Source organism: Syngnathus scovelli, chromosome 19, assembly GCF_024217435.2.
Source record: "Syngnathus scovelli strain Florida chromosome 19, RoL_Ssco_1.2, whole genome shotgun sequence".
In the NCBI taxonomy this organism is placed as follows: Eukaryota; Metazoa; Chordata; class Actinopteri; order Syngnathiformes; family Syngnathidae; genus Syngnathus; species Syngnathus scovelli.
In genome coordinates, this window is record NC_090865.1 from 11,418,285 (window position 1) to 11,439,824 (window position 21,540).

Consider the following 21,540-nt stretch of genomic DNA (forward strand, 5'->3'; position numbering starts at 1 on the left):
GGGCGATTTCTTCGGCCACAATGAAGCTAGCTTTCACCATGGCCTCGTTTTTGTCTGTGTTATTTCGTGAACAAACTCTGCTGCGACCGCAGTTTGCCTTTTAATTCTTGGGCAATTTGTTGCTTTTCTTGAAGGCTAGCTTTAGCGTACTTAGCTCCGTGTTTGGTGTCAAAATGTCGACGCAGATTGTACTGAAGGAATGGTGTTGAAATACAAAAAATCCTACCTAGCTACAAAAACAGATATGCTCAAACCTCATTGAATAAAGTACATAAGGAGAAAAGTATATTCACATATTAAATCAATAAAAGAAACACTTTAAGCTTATAATTATACCTACACACCAAATCAATAAAGAAGACATAACTAGACATTTTTGATAAATGGTAATGAGAAAGGTTTTTATAACTTTATGATCTGATATACATTTCTGAGCACTTTGAAATAACAAATGACTTTTGATATATTGCCTAAATAGCTTAATGACCCTTAAGGAACTGTGTAATGCATGCCTGATGTTTTTTCTCTTAATTATGGACACGGCCAGAGTCGTCTTGACCATTCAGTACTTGATTGTATCTTATGTTTTGACTAATGCTAGACGCCAGTTTTTGATTACTACTGAACGCTCTGCGCAGAGGGAAATATTTTGCCTAACAAAGAAAAGATACGGTCGGAACCATGGTTAAACTAAGAATAAGCAAAGACATGAAGTATCAAAAGAACAGCAATAGATTAATGATGTCACAGCCAAAAACTAACATAATTTCGTACAAAATGACAAAATTGAAAGAATGAGGTTCGACAGTGTATGTCCAAGATTGGAGAAGAATGTTCACAGGAAGGTCACGTGGAGATAAAACCAGCAGGTGCCAGAGGGAGCCAGCCAAGGACTCGGCCAAATATGATCGCCAAGGCCGAAATACGGGATGAAAGTCAACAGCCCCCACACACACCGAATCGCTCATAACCAGCACCCACTCCCATGGCAAACTTGCCCCACCCCAAAGACTCATCAACTCGGCCCACACTGGCATGTGCAACTGATATAAGCTAACCAAAGAACCTTGAACGTTGCCTTTTCTGAATGGAGACTTTCCGCTCTTGAAGGGCCCAGCGCTGTATTGTACTTTCCTGAAAACAGAGCTGTCTGAACAAGAATTGTGATTGAACTCAACCAACCTGTGTAAGTCTAATTTGTGCTTCAGTGTCTTGGCATTTTCCTAAATCTGAAGAAATCAAACGAGCACACTGTGAGTAAATCGGATAACAGGTGATTGGCAATGGCTTTTGCCGTGAGGCGCAGATAACGCGCTCCCTAAATTGTGGACAAAATCCAACAAATGGTGACCATCCGACGTGATTTCTTCAGAAGGGTAAGTGCATGGTCCACAAAGGATTCTTCCTTCTCCGCTCTTGCTCAACAATATTGCAGTCCGATCGGCACAAAAGGTAAGGGGGAACCTCTTTTTCTCTCTCCCAGTTCAGCAATATTGTGGAGTGAAAGTGGAATACAAAAATTAATAATTTCAGCTCTGTGTTCAGGAATGGTGGTTGTATAGAAGTGTGTGTTTGGGTGGAACTTGGTAAAAGTGATTTGTGGAAAAAATTAAAAATACAAAAACAGGTGAAGGCGCCGCTGATATAGCAGGACGGATGCCGAGCGATTCCAATAGTGTGACCTTAGAACATTATAGGGCTGTCTAAGGCAAGGCACATCTGGGATGTCCGAGTCGTGGTGAATTAAGAGAAAGGTGGTGAGGACTTTGTCTGATCAGCAAAGGGCGCTCACACCGCTGGAACTTGTGGGATGCCAGTGACTAGCATATGGGCACCTGAGTGGCCTCAATAGTAGACACTTAGGAACTAAAAGGAAATGTGCTTTCGGCAGTTTGCAAACATATTTTTAAGGTTGTGTTAAACTTATAATCATATTAATGTAATATCTATTATTCGAGTGCTCGTGTGGATTGGTGGGTGGCGAAGAATGTGGAGGCAAACTGCATGAACTTGTTTTCTTCGAAGTGTTGTGGAATAGGCCTAGACAGGGAGTACCGGACGAGAACACCTCAAGGTCGGTGAGAAACGAGAACAACAGCACGTCTATGTGGTCGGGCTTCGCAGGGAAAACCCAACCGCCAGATTTCAGCGACACCTAGACGGGGAGGAGATGGCCATCGACCAATCATCTCACAATGTTTTGCATGCTTTAATATTCATATTGTGTTTCTTTAAAACTGGGCAACCCGGAAGAATGTGTCGTCTTTTGGTGGTCACATAAACGCACGAGTTTTAGTGTGAGGGACCCGGGACCCAGGCCGTAGCAATTTGTGTGTTAAGTGTTGATCACAATTTGGAGTCAGATCAATAACTAAAATCCGTAACCTAACAATTTACTGTTGTTTATTTTCTTATTTATTTAAGTAAAGAAGTTTTTTATGTGCTTGTACAAATTTGTTAAACTTGATTTCTTTTCTACCAATATCACATGTAGTTTTTTTTACACATGTAAAAAAGCCGTTTGGAGCTCCTCTTCCTCTCTGCCATCATGCAGCCACCACGACTCAGAGTCATCAGCGCTGCTGAACGAGAGCGCGCGCGGAGGGGGGCGGGGAATTAACAAATAGAGCATGAGAGAGCAGTGTGGGGCTCAGACACGCCAGACAGTGAAGGAGGAACGTTGTTGCGCGAGCAGTATGATTTAACGGGGGTGGTGTACTGAATTTGGAGAAAATAAACTGAAACTAAAGTATCGAGCTCATCACGCAAGTATTGATCAATACCAATACCAACGTTGCTATTGATACTATCGATATTTAAGATCGATGCGCCCACCACTGCTGCATTGTTCAACATTTTGGCATGTCTGTTCACGTCATGCGTTATGTTAACAAGTCTTTCGGTTAATACTATTATCTGAACGCAATTGCATTTTAAGTGTTGAGAAAAGTATTGTGCTATAAGTTGTTGCGTGACTACAATTGTGTGTACTCCCCACACTAGGGCAGTGCTTCTCAATTATTTTCTGTTAGGCCCCCCCACGCGCCCCCCCCCCCCCCCCCCCCCAACTCTCGGGCGCCACTGTAAATATTTTCTATAAAATTATAATAGGTACACCTCGTTAGCTAGCCTGTCGCCATACATGTCGAGTGCGCTTGGCGCGTCAGAGTTATCAGTGGCGAAAAATCCCTATTTTAAGTACGACTCCAGAAATGTTCTTTTAAATGCAGCGTTCCTGTTCTTAGAAGTGGTAGCCTCTTCTTCGGTCTCCTTATTGGCTTTTTTCCCTTTCCGAAGAAGCTTTCCAAACTTCTCTGTTTCGTGGTCATTTTTGCTTGCCTCGCGGGCTCGACTTGGGTGACATGTCACGTGACCGAGACGAGCGTCATGTGTGAAGGGAGACGGCGACGGATGTAATTGGGAGAGAATTGCCATTTTTAAAAATATTTTTCCAAATAAATTCTTACTTATTTTTGCGGGCTCGACTGGGAAAACATGTCACGTGACCGGGACGAGCGTCTTGACCAGAATGAATTGATCGTCGATTAAAAATCGTCGGGGGGTTGGGGACCCCTTTCATATACTACACATTGAAACAATACTTTAGCGACTGTATTTGCTATAAACAAAATAAAAAACTGGGTCACGTAAATCGGCGGATGACGTTGCTGGTAATGATTTTCAACATCCACGAGGTGTCAGTGCTGAGCGACACAATCAACAGATAGGGAATGTATTTGCAATAATTTAATAAACCGGGTCACCTAAATCCACGGATGACTTCGCTGGTAATTAGTTTATGCATCCACTAGGTGTCAGTGTTGAACGACAGAATCAACAGCTAGGGAACTTATTTGCAATAGAAATTTAATAAACTGGGTCACCTAAATACGCGGATGACTTTGCTGGTAATAATTTTCAACATCTACCAGGTGCTGAGCGACAGAATCAACAGATAGGGAATGTACTGCTTATCACCCAACATGTTGCACATTTAGCACATTTAGGAAAGACCGAGTTACTTTTTCTGGTTTTGTTGTAGCTTATGTGGTTATCAAGCCAACGCATGAAAGAAAAACTAAATACGGCCGAATAAATTGACACCCGTAAGGCGGCGGGCCCTGACAACATCCCGGGTCGAGCGCTGAAGGACTGAGCTGGGGAGCTGTCGGGTGTCTTCACGGACATCTTTAACGTTTCCCTGCAGCAGGCCATCGTCCCCTCGTGTTTCAAGGCTGCCACCATCGTTCCTGTGCCGAAGAAACCTGCACCGTCATGCTTCAATGACTACCGCCCTGTGGCACTGACGCCCATGAAGTGCTTTGAGCGGCTGGTCATGGAGCACATCAAGTCCGTTCTCCCCCCCACCATTGACCCTTTCCAGTTTGCGTACCGTGCCAAGCGGTCCTCTGAGGATGCCATCTGCTCTGCCCTCCACTCGGCCCTCACCCACCTGGAGAGAAAGGACTCATATGTGAGGTTGCTGTTTGTGGACTTCAGCTCTGCCTTCAACACCATTGTGCCGCAACGACTCATCTGCAAACTCGACGAGCTGGGCCTCAGTACCTCCCTCTGCAACTGGCTACTGGACTTCCTCTGTCAGAGGCCTCAGGTGGTGCGTGTTGGCGACAAAATCTCCGCCAGCATCACGTTGAGCACGGGGGCCCCATCCATCCATCCATCCATCCATCCATCCATCCATCCATCCATCCATCCATCCATCCATCCATCCATCCATCCTTCCATCCTTCCATCCATCCATCCATCCATCCATCCATCCATCCATCCATCCATCTTCTTCCGCTTATCCAGGATCGGGTCACGGGGGCATCAGCTTTAGGAGGGTTCCCAGACTTCCCTCTCCCCAGCCACTTCATCCAGCTCATCCCGGGGATCCCAAGGCGTTCCCAGACCAGCTGAGAGACATAGTCTCTCCAGCGCGTCCTGGGTCGTCCCCGGTGTCTCCCCAGGGAGGCGTCCAGGAAGCATCCTGATGAGATGCCCGAGCCACCTCATCTGGCTCCTCTCAACGTGGAGGAGCAGCGGCTCTACTCCGAGTCTCTCCCGGATGACCGAGCTTCTCACCTTATCTCTAAGGGAGAGCCCGGACACCCTGCGGAGTATACCGTAATTTCCGGACTATAAGCCGCACCGGACTATAAGCCGCACCAGCTAAAATTCAGGGATATTTTAGTTTTTTTCTTACATAAGCCGCACCGGACTATAAGCCGCACGTGCACATGAGTTTTTCACAAAGAAAGACAGTACACAGAAAGCCGTAAAAATCCATAAATACGCCGCACCGCCATTTAAGCCTCAGGGTTCAAAGTAACCTTCTGAATAAAATGCATTAAAAGTTCACATTCATTACAACTTGTTTTTGGTGAGCAAAATTTCAGAAGAATTGAATTTAAATGCTGATTGATTGGGTTTTAATACAATGCAGATGGTCCAAACAGCGCCACTCTGAGTCACATGGCAGAGTAAGAGAAAGGGTTTAGAGCCCTTTGACGCAGGTAACCTAGTGTGCATTCCTACTAAAGCTCATAATAGTCACAAACAACACAGCCAGAATAAGCAGCAGCCATAGTAGTGTTTTAAAATAGTATTTTTGTTGTTTTTTTTCTTCAAGATACCGCACAACAGTGGTCCACAGCCTTTTTACGAGTGTATAAAAGCGATCAAGTCATCACAAAAATCACGAAAAAAATCTCATATAAGCCGCACCTGACTATAAGCCGCAGGGTTCAAAATTTTGGAAAAAAGCCGCGGCTTATAGTCCGGAAATTACGGTACTCATTTCAGCTGCTTGTACCCTGGATCTCGTTCTTTGGGTCACGACATTGATACTAATACATAACTAATTACTAGAACTAATACATTTAATATAATGACGCAACACACAATTTATACACGGACAACTAAGTGGTGAAATATATTATCATAATTTAGATTAAATTAATTTAATTCAATGAAAAAAATTTAAACAATGACTATTTTGTGCATTTAACTTTAAACTTTAATAATAGAACATTTTAAACAGAACAATAAACAAGTAACAAGAAATACAAACAATAGAACAAAAAATAAAACAAAATTACCACAAAAACCCCCTCTGGGGGAAAATTAGGGCCGTCGGGGAATCTTTGGTTTCACGTAGTCAATGGAACCCTTTTGGTGGCATTTGTGGCGTCCATGAGCTCCACTTGCTCTCTTTTTATTTTAAAGGCCACAACATGAAACGCCTCTTCTTCCAGTTTCTGCGTAAAGAAGTGTCATGATAATTTATTAAGTGTTTAAAACACCACGAGAAAACATGATGGATGGATGGATGGATGGATGGATGGATGGATGGATGGATGGATGGATGGATGGATGGATGGATGGATGGGTAAGTAAGTAGGTAGGTAGGTAGGTAGGTAGGTAGGTCAGACAGACAGACAGACAGACAGACAGACAGACAGACAGACAGACAGACAGACAGACAGACAGATAGATAGATAGATAGATAGATAGATAGATAGATAGATAGATAGATAGATAGATAGATAGATAGATAAGATGGATTGATAGATAGATAGATAGATAGATAGATAGATAGATAGATAGATAGATAGATAGATAGATAGATAGATAGATAGATAGATAGATAAGATGGATTGATCGATCGATCGATCGATAAATTAAAACCTAAAACAGTTTGATTAATTTAATGACCATAATGTCAACCACAATGATTTTATACAGTTAAGGAAGCAAGTGAAATTGTATGTCTTCCTGATAGGGCTGTATCTGAGACAAAATCTTATAAAGTTGATGATCCAGATTTTGAGAAAACTCCTAAAACAGAATCTGACTTCAGCCTTGATGATGATGAGCCACTGATAGCAGTGCATCCCAAGTAAATAACAGTATTGATTCAATTTAGAATACCTTCGTTTATACACATAGGAAAAAACTGCTTGCTTTTGGTACCTTTATCACAGTATTTTCTGTGGAGTGGAGCTCCACGCCACCGGAACAGGATGTCTTCAGGTGCGTCATGGACAGCCGCTGTCCGACTGTTACCTGGAAAAGGTTGGTCTCTCGCCACCTGACCACCTTTATTTCCCTTTGATCCTATAATGAAAATGTCAAATTAGTACTAGCTGTTGAAATGTAGATCTAGACTACAATTACTAAGGCAACAAAGCTAGAGACATACTCAAGAAACTGGTGTGAATTTCTGTCCTACAAAACCAGTGTCTTGCATGTTTAGACGTCTCCCTCCTCTAATATACATGATTGTATGTGTTAGGTTACGGATTCTAGTTATTGATCTGACTCCAAATTGCGATCAACACTTAACACATAAATTGCTATGTCCTAATCCACACACTGGCGCACCTAACAATTTTGCAAGTTCGTTCTGTCAAAGAGAAGACCAGTAGATCAATCAGACCAAATTTACCAATTATTTATTCCTGACAAAGCGCACTAATACAGGCCTGGGTCCCGGGTCCCTCACACTAAAACTCGTGCGTTTTTGTGACCACCAAAAGACGACACATTCTTCCGGGTTGCCCAGTTTTAAAGAAACACAATATGAATATTAAAGCATGCAAAATATTGTGAGATGATTGGTCGATGGCCATCTCCTCCCCGGTCCAGGTGTCGCTGAGGTCAGACAGTTGGGTTTTTCCCTCGAAGGCCGGTCTCATAGACGTGCTGTTGTTCTTGTTCCTAACCGACCTTGAGATGATCTCCTCCGGTACTCCCTATCCGGGCCTATTCCACAACACTTTGAAGAAAACAAGTTCATGCAGTTTGTCTGCACATTCCTCGCCCCCCACCAATCCACACGTGCACTCTAATACTAGATATTATATTAATATGATTATAAGTTTAACACAAACTTAAAAAATATGTTTGCAAACTCCCAAAAGCACATTTCCCTTTATTCCCTCTCATGACCTCATTTATGAGGTCATCACCCGTTACCCTAGCAAACAGCTACCAGCGCGCTGTCGATCCTTCCTTCCCCCCGCTGCTCATGTTGAGTCACCAGGGCATATTGGCCCATCGGTGGCAACGGGCCAACGGTTTTCTCGATCAACCGGACAGTGAGTGACCTAATACATGGAATACAACAACAATCGCATAAAATCATAATTGTAATAAAAATAGCTACAGCAACAAGCACAGACATGATGAGGCCTTTCCAGCTTCCGAACGTTTTCATCCAATCAGACCAAATATCGGTGTGTACGCCTGAATGATCTTTCATCTTTTTGTTCAGTGTCCTCAGTCCTTCCAACGCCCTGGTCAGTCGGCCTCCTGGTGCCGTGTTGTTTGGGATGAAAGTACAACATGCATCACCAAACATTCCACACACACCATGTTCCTTAGCTAATAGCATGTCCAACGCAATTCTATTTTGGAACGCCATTAACGACGTTGCAGCCAATTGTTCATGAACTGCGGCGAATGATTCAGCTGTATAATTACCCAGCCGTTGGACATTGTAATGAACGTAATTAATACGGTCTACATTTTTATTGGGGGTGATCCATAGGAAGATACTTTCGAATCCCGAGGACACTTGATTAACGAGTTTATACTTATCTGGCACACCCCGGGGCACTCCTATAGTGTCAATATATGTTGGATCGTCGTCGCTCAACCACGGGGGCAAAATGTCTCTTTTGGCTCGCTTCAGGAGCCCCGCCAGTGGGGACTCCAGGTTCCAATTGAGATTCTGTATTTCAATGGGGACAACCACCACAGGCATTATCAACGACACGAGGGCACAGATACCTGATGCATTCTTCGGCAAGCGATCCTATAATTTGTCATCTCCACACCACAACCAGATGTCACTGGTCTTCCTCTGCTCCTTCCATCATTGCTGGGTGAATTCTGGCATGTCCTGTTAAAGCTTGAAAGCAAGTGAATTTGGAAAAAAAACTTTGTATATCACAATTACAAATTGAAACCTACTCACCCATTTCTATTTTACCACTCCCCCCTTTTGACACATTCACCCAATGTGTCATTACGTATCAAAAGGAACCTGCAAAGCGTCCCCTCTCATCACCACACTCATTGTAGCCAGGCCCGCGGAACCTCTAGTTACCATCTGGGCCCCGGGACCATCACCCCAAGTCCTTGAAACTTGACTGTCCACCACACACACTCGGCAACACATACAAAAATCATCGCACTCCTGTCAGTGAGCTTATAGCCCGGCTGACAGTGGACATTTGTACACACAAAAACTGACATCAAGTATCAAAATTAAAACAGTCATAAAATGAATCCTGGCGCCCGCGGATCATGTCCTGAAAACCACGTTATCAACAAGTTCATCATAAAAACCAAAAGGGCAAGGGTTAACATATTCTTGTAAATCCAACACAAACTTTCCACGAATGCAATCGACAACCTGCAAGAATGAAAACAAGTTACGCAAGCAACGCGCAATCCGCTCCTTGGCTGGTGGCTGATGCTGCAAAAAAAAAAAAAAAAAAAAAAAAAAATCAAGTCACACAGAAAAACAAAGCAGAGCGTGCTATTGTCGCAAACACGTTCAAGCGTCAAACAATTGGTCACTGTCCACCTAGTCCGTCACCCCGTCGGGTGAGCTCAATGTCGTCACACGTCAAATCGTCCAAAGTCTTGCTGTTCGATACTAGTTCTGTCTTGTCTGACCATATCACTGAAATGGGCCTTCTCCATCACATCGTTTTGTTGTCGATGGTGCCCCTGATTTGATCATTGAGCCATGGTTCCGGTCAGAACTCATCATTTACCAGTTCCAGACCCTCCAGTCTGTACCACCCCTTCAGGTGAGAGGAATTTTATCCTCAATTGCAAACACATCACCCCAACTTCAGACCTCTCTGGCCAATCATACTGCGCACACACAGTCATAGATGATCACATGCGCACACACCCATCCACACACTCGCAGACACACACATCCGTCTCTATCACTCAGCTCTCCTCCCACACTAAGCAAAGTTAGTATGTTAGTGTGCAGGCAAACATTGACTCCTAATAGTAACTCTTCACATTTGGACATACTTGTCAACATGACCTATTGTAAAATCTCCAATTCAATTTTCCATAAACTCGCCCATCAGATTCATCGCAAATTGTCATATATGTCTATCTGGGGGGGAGACGACTGTGGGACCCGCGTGTCAGGGGAGCCTCCATAACCTCAGATTGCTCCTACAAACTCGATCTCTATTAATTATCCTAATTAAATTCAATAAAGATGGGTCCGACTATTCCCTCTGGATTTTTACATCATCATTTGGCTCTCCCCCTTTTTCCTGTTGTCTAGCTCAAATATGTTTCTCAGTCTGCTTCTCTTTATTGCCCCTCTTGGCGAGTCTAACTCGCCCCTTTTTCTCTTCCTAAAAATCCTGCCTGTCACACCATCCAGCACCTCTCCCTAGAATGGGCAGTTTTTAATGTAATTTACGTCATTGCTGTCCAGATCTTCTATCCTCAATCTCCCTTGCTGTCAATCCCTGTTAAAATGCCAAAATGCCCCTGTTCCTCTTGACCGAATCCACTTTAGTCCAAATGTCCTATTCTAAAATGTATCTAACTCGACTTCTACTTCTTAAGCCTGACGAGCCAAAATATCAGATCTCGCTCTTGTTTCTTACCGTTTTAGCCTATTTGTTTTATCCAAATCTGTTCAATCTCTGACTATGATGCTTTTCTCTGTAGCTCTACGCATTATTCAATTTTTATCAAATCTCCTCAGTTCTGTCAAACTCAGTGCACAATGAAGCTCCTGTCCACCTTGACCCGAGCTCCACCCAGTTTGGTAACGCCACAGCAAGGAGTGCGATTTGGCCGTCGGACACTTCCAACACCCCTGCGTCCCAGAGGCCACACAGAGTGTCTTCCATGCCTTGGTCCGCCTCTTTCGGCCAACGATATTGAGGCCGTTTGATAGGCTGCGTCTCATCCATTTGGAGATCAATAGGGGCCACCGAATGACAAAACCCGACATCAAATGGACCCTGGGACCACAGTGTGTCGGGCAAGGCCGCCAGCATTACTTCAGCGTCCTCATGATCAGTTAACTCCCTACCGTGTGTGCGGGACACCATAATCTCCTCCAGCAATCCTGTGTCTGCCATGGGTTGTTTAATTTGGTATGCATTCTGAGACTCAGACCAGTACAAATTAGGAATGTGAGTTTTCCGCCAATCAGTCTGTTGCAACAACTGCTTGACCATTGAGCCCAATTGTCTGGCCTCGTGTCCTGGGGCAAGAGCCAGCGAAATGTGTGGCACCCCTTTCTCTGTCATTTTGAACCACTGCATTTGTTCATATGTCAATTCAGTTGCCGCTGCGACTCCCTCTTTACCAATCAAAATGCACGATGAAGTTAAATCCCACATGTGCCCTTCAATTTCTTCAAACAAATCCCGATATACATCATCACTTTTTCGGTCATAAAATAGAGTGCAATGCAAAGGATCAACAGGTGGGTGGTATGGCGCCAGTGAGCAGATCCAGGCTTCCACAGTAGGTAGGTCGAGAACACACCGCCACCAGCAGGGGTCTCTGGCTCCAGCCTGGCCCAGTAGATGGTTGCAGTTTCTGCTTCTGCCGGTAGGGGCGCCATCAGCCACTGACCATGTTGTTGTAGCTGCTGTGAGCACTGGATGCTGATGCCATCTGGAAATTGAATAATCACTCCCTTTGGCCCACACAGAATTCTGGCTTGAACGGCTGACAGCAAGTCCCTTCCCATCAAATTGATCGGAGTGTCTGTGGAATGGATGTATTTGTACCACAGTCTACACCCTGTCCGGGTGATCACAGTTTCAAGTGGTTTGGTAAAAGGCAGAGTACGTGGTTGTCCCGAGAAGCCGACTAAAGTTGTTGTTTTCTTTGACAGTGAGGATACAGGAAGGGCAGTGTTTATTGATGAATAAGTTGCTCCTGTGTCCACCAGCATCTTCACAGGTTTTTCTTTCCACTGTCACATGAAGCATTGGCTCCGCCGGGCCACTGCTTTCCTGGCTCCCTGGGCAGCCCTATTCAAATTGTCCACACCAGAGATCATCATGTTGGTAGTACTGACCTCCGTGCGTTTGTGGGCGGGTGGCTCCGCGCGGTCGATACTGTGGGCATTCTTTTGCCCAGTGGTCGGTTTCGCCGCAGATGAAACATGCGTTGGGCGAATGGGGTTTGTATGCTGCTCTCCCCGGGTAAGCAGGTGCACTCCCTCTGTATCCGCCCCGGAACTGGCCCCTTCCGCGCCCCACCACCTGAAGAGCCTGTGACATTTGCATTTCCTTTTTCTGTGATTTAGACTGTTTAGCTTCACCATGCATTTTTGCCAACTGTAATTTCAACAACTGTTTAGATAATGCGTCTGTCTCGTTTTCAACTTTAGCTTGTGACTCAGTGAACATTCTGCAGTGATGCAAAAGATGACGTTTAAATCGTTCTTCGGCACAAACCAAAATGTCAGGATCTGACATTAGCTGCTTCTTCACATCTGGCGGAAGTCCATCCAGCAGCGCCGTTCGGAAGAGCACCTCTGCCTCGTGCGTGAGAGCCGGATGTCGACCTGTGGTTTCAATCCAACTCTCCACACATGTTACATAATGTTGTGCAGGTGACATTTTCACATCATAAGGAAACATAGTGGGGGCCAGATCGGTGGGTTGTGGGAAAGTCAATTTAATGTTTTCAAACAGGGGCGCTGCTACTTGTGGCAAGGGCACCTCCCTCCCCAGTCTCGCTGTGCCTGCTGCTTCCTCAGTTGCCTGCAGTTGCACCAGGGAGCATGCTCCTGCCAACATCTGGCGCATGTCACCGAGTGTACAGCTCTGCCCACTCATCAGAGCCAAAAATTTGTTCAGCCACACCTTGCCTCCTCTGTGAAGTGGGGGCATATTTTCCATTATCGTGGTCACATCACGGAGCACCATGGGCTCGTAGTGCTGACCGCCCGATGTGGTCACCAGCGGACACATCAATTCATTTTTCTGCACCTCGGCCTGTGTCATCTGTCCCTGACCACTCCGCAAATTATATTTTCTCCGTGTCTCTCTCTCTCTCTCTCTCTCTCTCTCTCTTTCTCTCTCTCTCTGTTGCCCATTTTAACATCTGCGCTTCCTGTCTACGCTGCTCATCGGCTTGATCAATTTTCTTTTTTAGCTCCTCATTCTCGGCAGTAAGTCTATGCCAGCTTTCTCCTTTTGTCACATTGGACGGTTGAGGGCTCGGACCGGGGGTGGAGGTGTCCACGCGGGATGTGTCCACGCGGGATGTGTCCCCCTCCCGGGCCCGTCGCCTCTCTTTATTTACTGCTTGTTCAATCAACTGTACAATACTCTGATCCGCCCTTTCGCCTTCGCCCTCGACATCCACTACCATCCTACCACCCAACGTCACCACCGGATCCATTACTCCGGGGTCGCCGTACGGCGGCGGTCCAACATAGCTCACTCCGAGTTTCGGGGCACTCGGGTGTGTCACATCATGCAAAGATGGATAAATGCCCTTGTATTCATTTCTTTCCTTGTCTATTTTCACCGCTTTCTCTACCCTTCTTTCTCATGCTCTTGTTAGCCTGCCATTGTCCAAATCAAAAATGTTTTTTTCTTTTAACTGTCTTTCTTTTGAACCTCTAAATCGCTCGTGTTGCTAACCTAACCTAACCTTAAAGAAAGGACAAACAGATTACTCCCAATAGCTCCTCATTATTTACGAGTTAGCCCCCCTTTCTTGAACATTCTCTGATCCATGCCGTCTTCCTCCTCACACTGTGTGGATGCAGCACACAGGGTGTGCACATAAACGCACACACCGAGCGCGCACACAACCGCACGTACACACACACACACACACACACACACACACACATACGCACGCACGCACGCACGCACGCACGCACGCACAATCCATCTCTCATGTAGCTTCTTTGCCACTTTCTATCGGTCAATACCACTCACAATTTGCGCTTCCACATCAGCATATACATTCCTTCAATCTCACTGCTTCAAACATTCACTGAGAAACTCACACTGTCCCTGCCCCGCCCGGGCTATAGCACCCCCCGTGCGAGAGGGTCGCGGCATCAATGTTGACTGGTTACAGGCTGGCCATTTCCTGCAACAATCATGATGCCGGCCCACCGCCCGCGCGAGCATAGCACAGGCCCACGCATACAGCCCAGACCCGCGACTACGCGCGAGTGCAGGCTCGCCCATCAGTCTCAACCTCTCAAAGGGCAGGCCAACTTTGCTGTTGCGCCCTTCACCTGTCAAACGCACCTCTTGCAATCAGGTGCCCCCGGCTTCCCAGTAACGGGTTCGTTTTAGCCGGGTTCGGAGATTCGTCCGTAATCTAACCACCCGAGTTAAATTAACTCCTCCGGAATCAATCTAATTTCTGTACGACGCCAATCCCTCTCAAGTCACCCGAAGCGCGTGCCGAGTAACTCAATTCGAGGCAGGACTTCGAAGTGACCGCATCGTATTGATGGCTCCCCGCTAATGTTTGAAGTTCTTATTCGTTACGGATATTTTTTAGATGTCTTTGTTAAGACCTCAGGGATTCGTTTGTATAGCGCACCCAAGCACTAGTTTTGCCGAAGTAAATGTTGATATGGGTCCGTTCCACTTGGTCGGTCATGCAGCGAGCCGACCAACTTTTTTATTCGAAAGAGAATCGAATTAATAAAAGTGTGACAATAATAGCATTTAAGAAGAAAATTAATGCCCTTTATATTATTAATTCTAACTTCGTATACGTAGATCTAGCACTTGACCGTCGGAGTTCTTCACCCCACTTAATTGCTTCGAAGAGAATAGCGACTTTCTTACCGAATAAAAATGTCGTGCTGTCTTTAGATTTGCCCAATAATTAATTTGGAAGGCAAGTCTATTTTTTGATCGTGTCCTATTTAACTTTTGACGCGGCCCGACAAAAAAGGGAACTGGGCCGCGCCCGACGGACAATCGAAATATTTTTATTCTCCTCCAACTCCAATGATTTATTTCAACCGTCGTCGTTATTTTATTTAGAAGAAGTAAATTTCCAACAATTCACTTCTAACGAAATCCACTCCTCCTTTAAATATTTACGAAAGTTATTTAATTCTCCAACTGGCTCAGAGTTACTTTTTACGCGGCCCGTCGAAAAGGGGAACTGAGCCGCGCCTTTCAAATAGTTAAGTAACTTTTCGTTCTACACAAAATAATAATCCGATTTAAACACTTCCGTTGATTTATTTTATTTAAATCGGCCCCAAACCATCGGTTGCCTATTCAGTACAAATCCGCGTACAACGAAGTAAGTAATATACAAAACACATTTATTGAAGAAACATGGAATAGAATTACAAATCTCAATTACCCCAGAAACTGAACAATTTCACTCACTGATACCCGTGTTAATAAAATCATTCAATCCCAGAACAATTCGATTGCAAAACACAGTTCATAAAAAAGGGAAGCGGTGATTACCAGCTGCGTGCTATTTTTGGTGAAAGCAAAGTCGAGTGATCAGTTCGATCTTGCTTCTAAATCCAAATTAAAGAAACAGGCTGGCCACGAGGAATCCGGCGGCCCGATGACTATTCCCCCCTCTCGCTAAAATACATAAAAAATATAAATCCCTCTCACCTATTTCTCCTATAAAGTTGTCCAGTCCAATTTTTGGGAGTAAATCCAAGTTAATTTCAGTCCAGCGATCCTGCGTCTCACACAAAGATCTTCGGGACTTTGGAAAAAATCTTAAAACTCCTCCGGGCCTCTTCACGTATAAGCGCTCTTTTGGGGAAAAAAGCCCTGAAGCTACTCCAGCAGGACCTTTTATAGACCTCTCCGTCTCCCCCCCTCCCCTTTCTTTTCTCCTGTACTTTCCCTATAGGGTAAGACTGCCCAGTTCTCCCACGCGTATAGAAGGGACTGGCCAACTTCCCCTTTTCACCTTTGACCTACTTTCTGTTACATGAATTGATCGAATTGACAAATAATATTGCTTTAAAGCGGTTACAGAGTACATTTTAAGCCAAGCAAAAAAATCAAAAAAATTAAAATCACATAATAAACATTTCATTTGTGCTTCTCCAAACAATTTATGTCACGCCACTATTTTCAGTGACGGGTCCCTTGATCGAATTGACAAATAATATTGCTTAAAGCGGTTACAGAGTACATTTTTAGCCAAGCAAAAAAATCAAAAAATTAAAATCACATAATAAACATTTCATTTGTGCTTCTCCAAACAATTTATGTCACGCCACTATTCTCAGTGACGGGTCCCTTGATCGAATTGACAAATAATATTGCTTAAAGCGGTTACAGAATACATTTTTAGCCAAGCAAAGAAATCAAAAAATAAAAAACACATAAAAATTTCATTTGTGCTTCTCCAAACAATTTATGTCACGCCACTATTCTCAGTGACGGGTCCCTTGATCGAATTGACAAATAATATTGCTTAAAGCGGTTACAGAATACATTTTTAGCCAAGCAAAGAAATCAAAAAATAAAAAACACATAAAAATTTCATTTGTGCTTCTCCAAACAATTTATGTCACGCCACTATTCTCAGTGACGGGTCCCTTGATCGAATTGACAAATAATATTGCTTAAAGCGGTTACAGAATACATTTTTAGCCAAGCAAAGAAATCAAAAAATAAAAAACACATACAAATTTCATTTGTGCTTCTCCAAACAATTTATGTCACGCCACTATTCTCAGTGACGGGTCCCTTGATCGAATTGACAAATAATATTGCTTAAAGCGGTTACAGAATACATTTTTAGCCAAGCAAAGAAATCAAAAAATAAAAAACACATAAAAATTTCATTTGTGCCTCCATGCGTGACTTACACTCTGACACCGTGTTCCTCTTTTCTATTTTAACTGGTCTAGCTTATTCTGGCCCCTCTTTTGGTCTCATGTTTTGGTCTGGCGCCATCTTTTGGACAAATTTGGAATTTCAGCTCTGTCAATTTATCCCTGTGAACAATCCATATTCTACCATTTGGACCATCTCTACCCCCATGTTACATGACAACCATGTTCACATTCGACATCTTTCAATGTCTTCTACACAACATTTGTTGTCTCTTATTCTCATCCTATCAAGCCACCGTTCTAGTAACTTTCTGTCACACACCTTATTTTCTCTACTGCTACACCTTGCTCATCTTAGTTTCTCTAACCAACTTAACTTAAACACACCATTCTTCCATAGAACACACATCACTCACACACACTCATATACACACCCACTCATGAGGATCCTCTGCGCGCACACTCTCTCTCCCCCCAATTTGGTTCATTTTGGATGTTTTAGCGGTCTGATCTCTCACAGGAGGAACTGTTACCACCGGATATTTTTTGAGGAGGCCTCACTTCCCCTCGGGGATCTCTTTATTAACCCCAGCTATTTGAATACGATCGTCACCGCACCCTTGTCCGCCACGACGAAGCACTAGGTCCCTGACCTATCAGTAGTACGCGTAAGTCCCTGACTTTACCGTACACGTTACACACGTAAGTTCCAAACTTATTCACCGTATGTATCTTACCTTCATGCACACCTTATTTGATCTGAACGACAGTCTCCTCTTAAATTTCCTCTTTCAATTTGCAGCATTTCGACTTATAGTAACAGGTATTCTGCTTACCTTATCGGTGATGAGCTCAGGGTTTAGGAAACGTCGTACCAGCTCAACGTTGTGCGCTTATTCCAAACGGTTCGCCGACCGGGAGACAGTGTCCCTGACACTGTCCGGTGTCTTGGCTAAAGACCACGAGTTGTCAATTACCCTTCTCTTGACATCACGTCCGCGGTCACCAAGAAATTGTTAGGTTACGGATTCTAGTTATTGATCTGACTCCAAATTGCGATCAACACTTAACACATAAATTGCTATGTCCTAATCCACACACTGGCGCACCTAACAATTTTGCAAGTTCGTTCTGTCAAAGAGAAGACCAGTAGATCAATCAGACCAAATTTACCAATTATTTATTCCTGACAAAGCGCACTAATACAGGCCTAGGTCCCGGGTCCCTCACACTAAAACTCGTGCGTTTTTGTGACCACCAAAAGACGACACATTCTTCCGGGTTGCCCAGTTTTAAAGAAACACAATATGAATATTAAAGCATGCAAAATATTGTGAGATGATTGGTCGATGGCCATCTCCTCCCCGGTCCAGGTGTCGCTGAGGTCAGACAGTTGGGTTTTTCCCTCGAAGGCCGGTCTCATAGACGTGCTGTTGTTCTTGTTCCTAACCGACCTTGAGATGATCTCCTCCGGTACTCCCTATCCGGGCCTATTCCACAACACTTTGAAGAAAACAAGTTCATGCAGTTTGTCTGCACATTCCTCGCCCCCCACCAATCCACACGTGCACTCTAATACTAGATATTATATTAATATGATTATAAGTTTAACACAAACTTAAAAAATATGTTTGCAAACTCCCAAAAGCACATTTCCCTTTATATGCAAACTGCACGGGTGATATTAGAGGAGTGAGCTATCTAAAGCTTGGAAGAGATCAGGCCTTGATGCCCTAAGGCAGGGGTCCTTATATTTCTGACACGTAACGGGTCCGTGGTGCAAAAGAGGTTGGGGACCACTGCCCTAAGCGACCTTACTCAAGTGAAATGTGAGTGTGTGTGATATATCTATATTTAGACACACACACACACGCACACAATGTTAGAGGGAGAAATTGTTTACTTTTTTTAAACAAAAGATGCCCAATAGGACCGAAACCCCACGTGTCAGCACCATCTTGATGGGGCGGATCTAAAACAGAAAGAGATTAATAAACATCAATACTTCATGAAAGAGAGGTAGCGAAAAGAGAGAGATTGATTTTACAATAGAGACAATGCCGTCTGTCGTAAACAGGACACCCTCCTCATGGCGGATGTCCTTCAAGGCTTTGTCAATGCTTGGAGGGTACAGCAGAGCTGTCCCCTTCACCTCCAAATCTGGCGTCACCTCCATCCCTCCAGCCACGTAAATGGTGGTGTTGTGCCGGGAGAAGAGGGCCCCTTCTTCTCTTCCCCGGCCAAAATTAATAAAGTGAAAAGTACTTCCGACAGAGATGAAATTCTCAAACAGAACAAATTTGCACAGATGGTGGCCATCACAGAAGGCCACCACTGTGTCATAGTGGGAGGCCCCAGCCTCCACCGTGCCATCCTCTTTTAGGACCCATCTTGTATATTTCGTCATGGTTTTTAAGGCCACCACTTTGGCCGTGAGCGCCGCCGGCAATTGATGGAGCGTCCAGAGGTTTTCCACTTTGAAAATAAAAATAATAACTGGTCAGCAGAGATATAATTATTATAGCACTTATATATGGTTTAATTAGTCTACATAATGACAGAAATTGATTTCATAAAATAGCTGTCAAACTTGGATCAAGGAGAGGACTCGGATGCAGAGTGACAACAAAAAAGGAATTTATTCTAACAGGCTGGAGTCAGCAAAAAAAACAAAAGAGGGAAAACTAGGTGGCAAAAAACAAAAACTGAAATACACAGAGCTTAGGCTTGATGACAAAGGTTTCTTCAATAACTAGGTTCTCAAAAAGGGGTCTTTAAAGTCCCAATGATCATCGTCACACACACATCTGGGTGTGGTGAAATTTGTCCTCTGCATTTAACCCATCCCCATGTGATTTTGATCCATCCCCTGGGGGAGAGGGGAGCAGTGAGCAGCAGCGGTGCCGCGGTCAGGAATCATTTGGTGATCTAACCCCCCCAATTCCAACCCTTAATGCTGAGTGCCAAGCAGGGAGGCAATGGGTCCCATTTTTATAGTCTTTGGTATGACCCGGCCGGGGTTTGAACCCACAACCTTCCAGTCTCAGGGCGGACACTCTACTACTAGGCCACTGAGCTGACGATCGCTGGTGCTCTGGACGGGACAAGACGCACTGGCACAAGACAAGGGGAAGACTGACTAAATACACAGAGAAGGGTAAGGGCACAGGTGCAGACAATTAGGATTAAGGAAGGCAAGCAGACTGACGCACAGAGGAAGGACCCACGAAGTGAAACGAGAGGAGAGTTACTTATCAAAATAAAACAGGAAGTGACAATACGACAAAAAAAGACAAAACAACAAGGACATACAAAACATAACGGCATGAGACATACCTCTGGCCACATAATTCCCGAGTGACTTCTTCGAAGGGCTTCAAAATGTCACAGGCCTGCTTTATTCCCTCCCATTCTTCTGGTGTTAGGATTGATAATTTTGGATTTGCAAGTGCTAAAGTTGTAATTATTGCATCTTTGTTCACAAGAGTACTTTGGATCATGTAGAACAGGGGTGCTCAATACGTCGATCGCGATCGACCAGTCGATTGCCAAGCTACTACTGATCGATCGCATGACGTTTAAAAAAAAAAGAAAAATGCTGTATGCTAGAATCCAGCCCATCGCTTGATTGACATACAGGTAGGCCTGTCGGGAGGCAATCACAGTGAACCGCACATGAGCAATAGACAGTGACTACAACCCCTCACCGCAGCATGTTTAACGGCCGCGCACACACAAACCGCCAACGTTTATAAGCTTATCAACGCACGCACTCGCTTTTTTTCTTTTCTCCCAGCCGGTGTTACATGTCAACTTGCTCCCATGTTATCTTGCTCCCCGTCTTGAGTTACAACTGTTAGGGTAAAGCGAGTTGCGCAGTTTTGTGTTTCGCGAAAGAATTTCATTGTACGAAGAAAAGTGCTTTCCTTTTGTACACATGACAATAAACACTTTGAATCTTGCAGATTTGTCACAAGGGACGTGGAACTTGCCTGATTGCAAAACTGTTCAAATTCTCAATAAAAACGTTGAACGAAATGTCTCGTTTACATTTTGGACTGGCTGCAAGAAATAGCAAACACTAAAAAAAATGAAAAAGTAGAACAGTTATAAGCGGGATTTGAACCCGTGACGCAAAGAAATAAAGCACAGCTCACTTGCCACCGCCTGAACCGCTGTGGTATCGTACACGCACTGCAACAGGAACAAATTATCTTAAATATAGCCAAAACTAAATTACTCGGCGAGGGTACGTGTTGATGTGATGCCTTGTGTCTACCCGCCCATGTTAACTGGCTCCTCGGAACCAACTTGACATGGTCGCGTTCCCAGGCTCCACACCAAACTCGCAGCAGGGAATCATGCATTTATGACATGATCAACTTTCTAGACACATAAGGAATGGGTTCAAGCACTAAAGCAGCGGTGTTATATTGATCGGCTTTGTGTATTAATAGGAATGTGGAGAGAACAGAATTTCACAAATGGTTGTCTGTCATGCGATGCGACGCGTGGTGGGTGAGCGGTGTGATATACAAAGGTTTACCGCTGAAAAGATGGTACACTTGCACAGCCCCCCCAACCAAGGATGATTTACTGTTCTGCTAAGTTTAATATCAGAGCACTCTTTGCACAATGTTGACATTCAAAAGTCTTTAGAGGCATTTGAACACACGCGCGCCCAATGTTCAAGTTTGTTTGCA

General features: G+C 44.4%; 1 long non-coding RNA gene across 1 annotated transcript; it reads right to left on the minus strand.

Annotated features, from left to right (window-relative positions):
• Window positions 1-5,996: 5,996 nt before the first annotated feature.
• Window positions 5,997-18,502, minus strand: LOC125987087 (uncharacterized). The gene is made up of 3 exons (XR_011085801.1): window positions 17,059-18,502; window positions 6,976-14,287; window positions 5,997-6,260 (listed from the first exon to the last, which is right to left on the minus strand). It is a non-coding gene; the product is annotated as an uncharacterized lncRNA (long non-coding RNA).
• Between the last annotated feature and the right edge of the window lie 3,038 nt (window positions 18,503-21,540).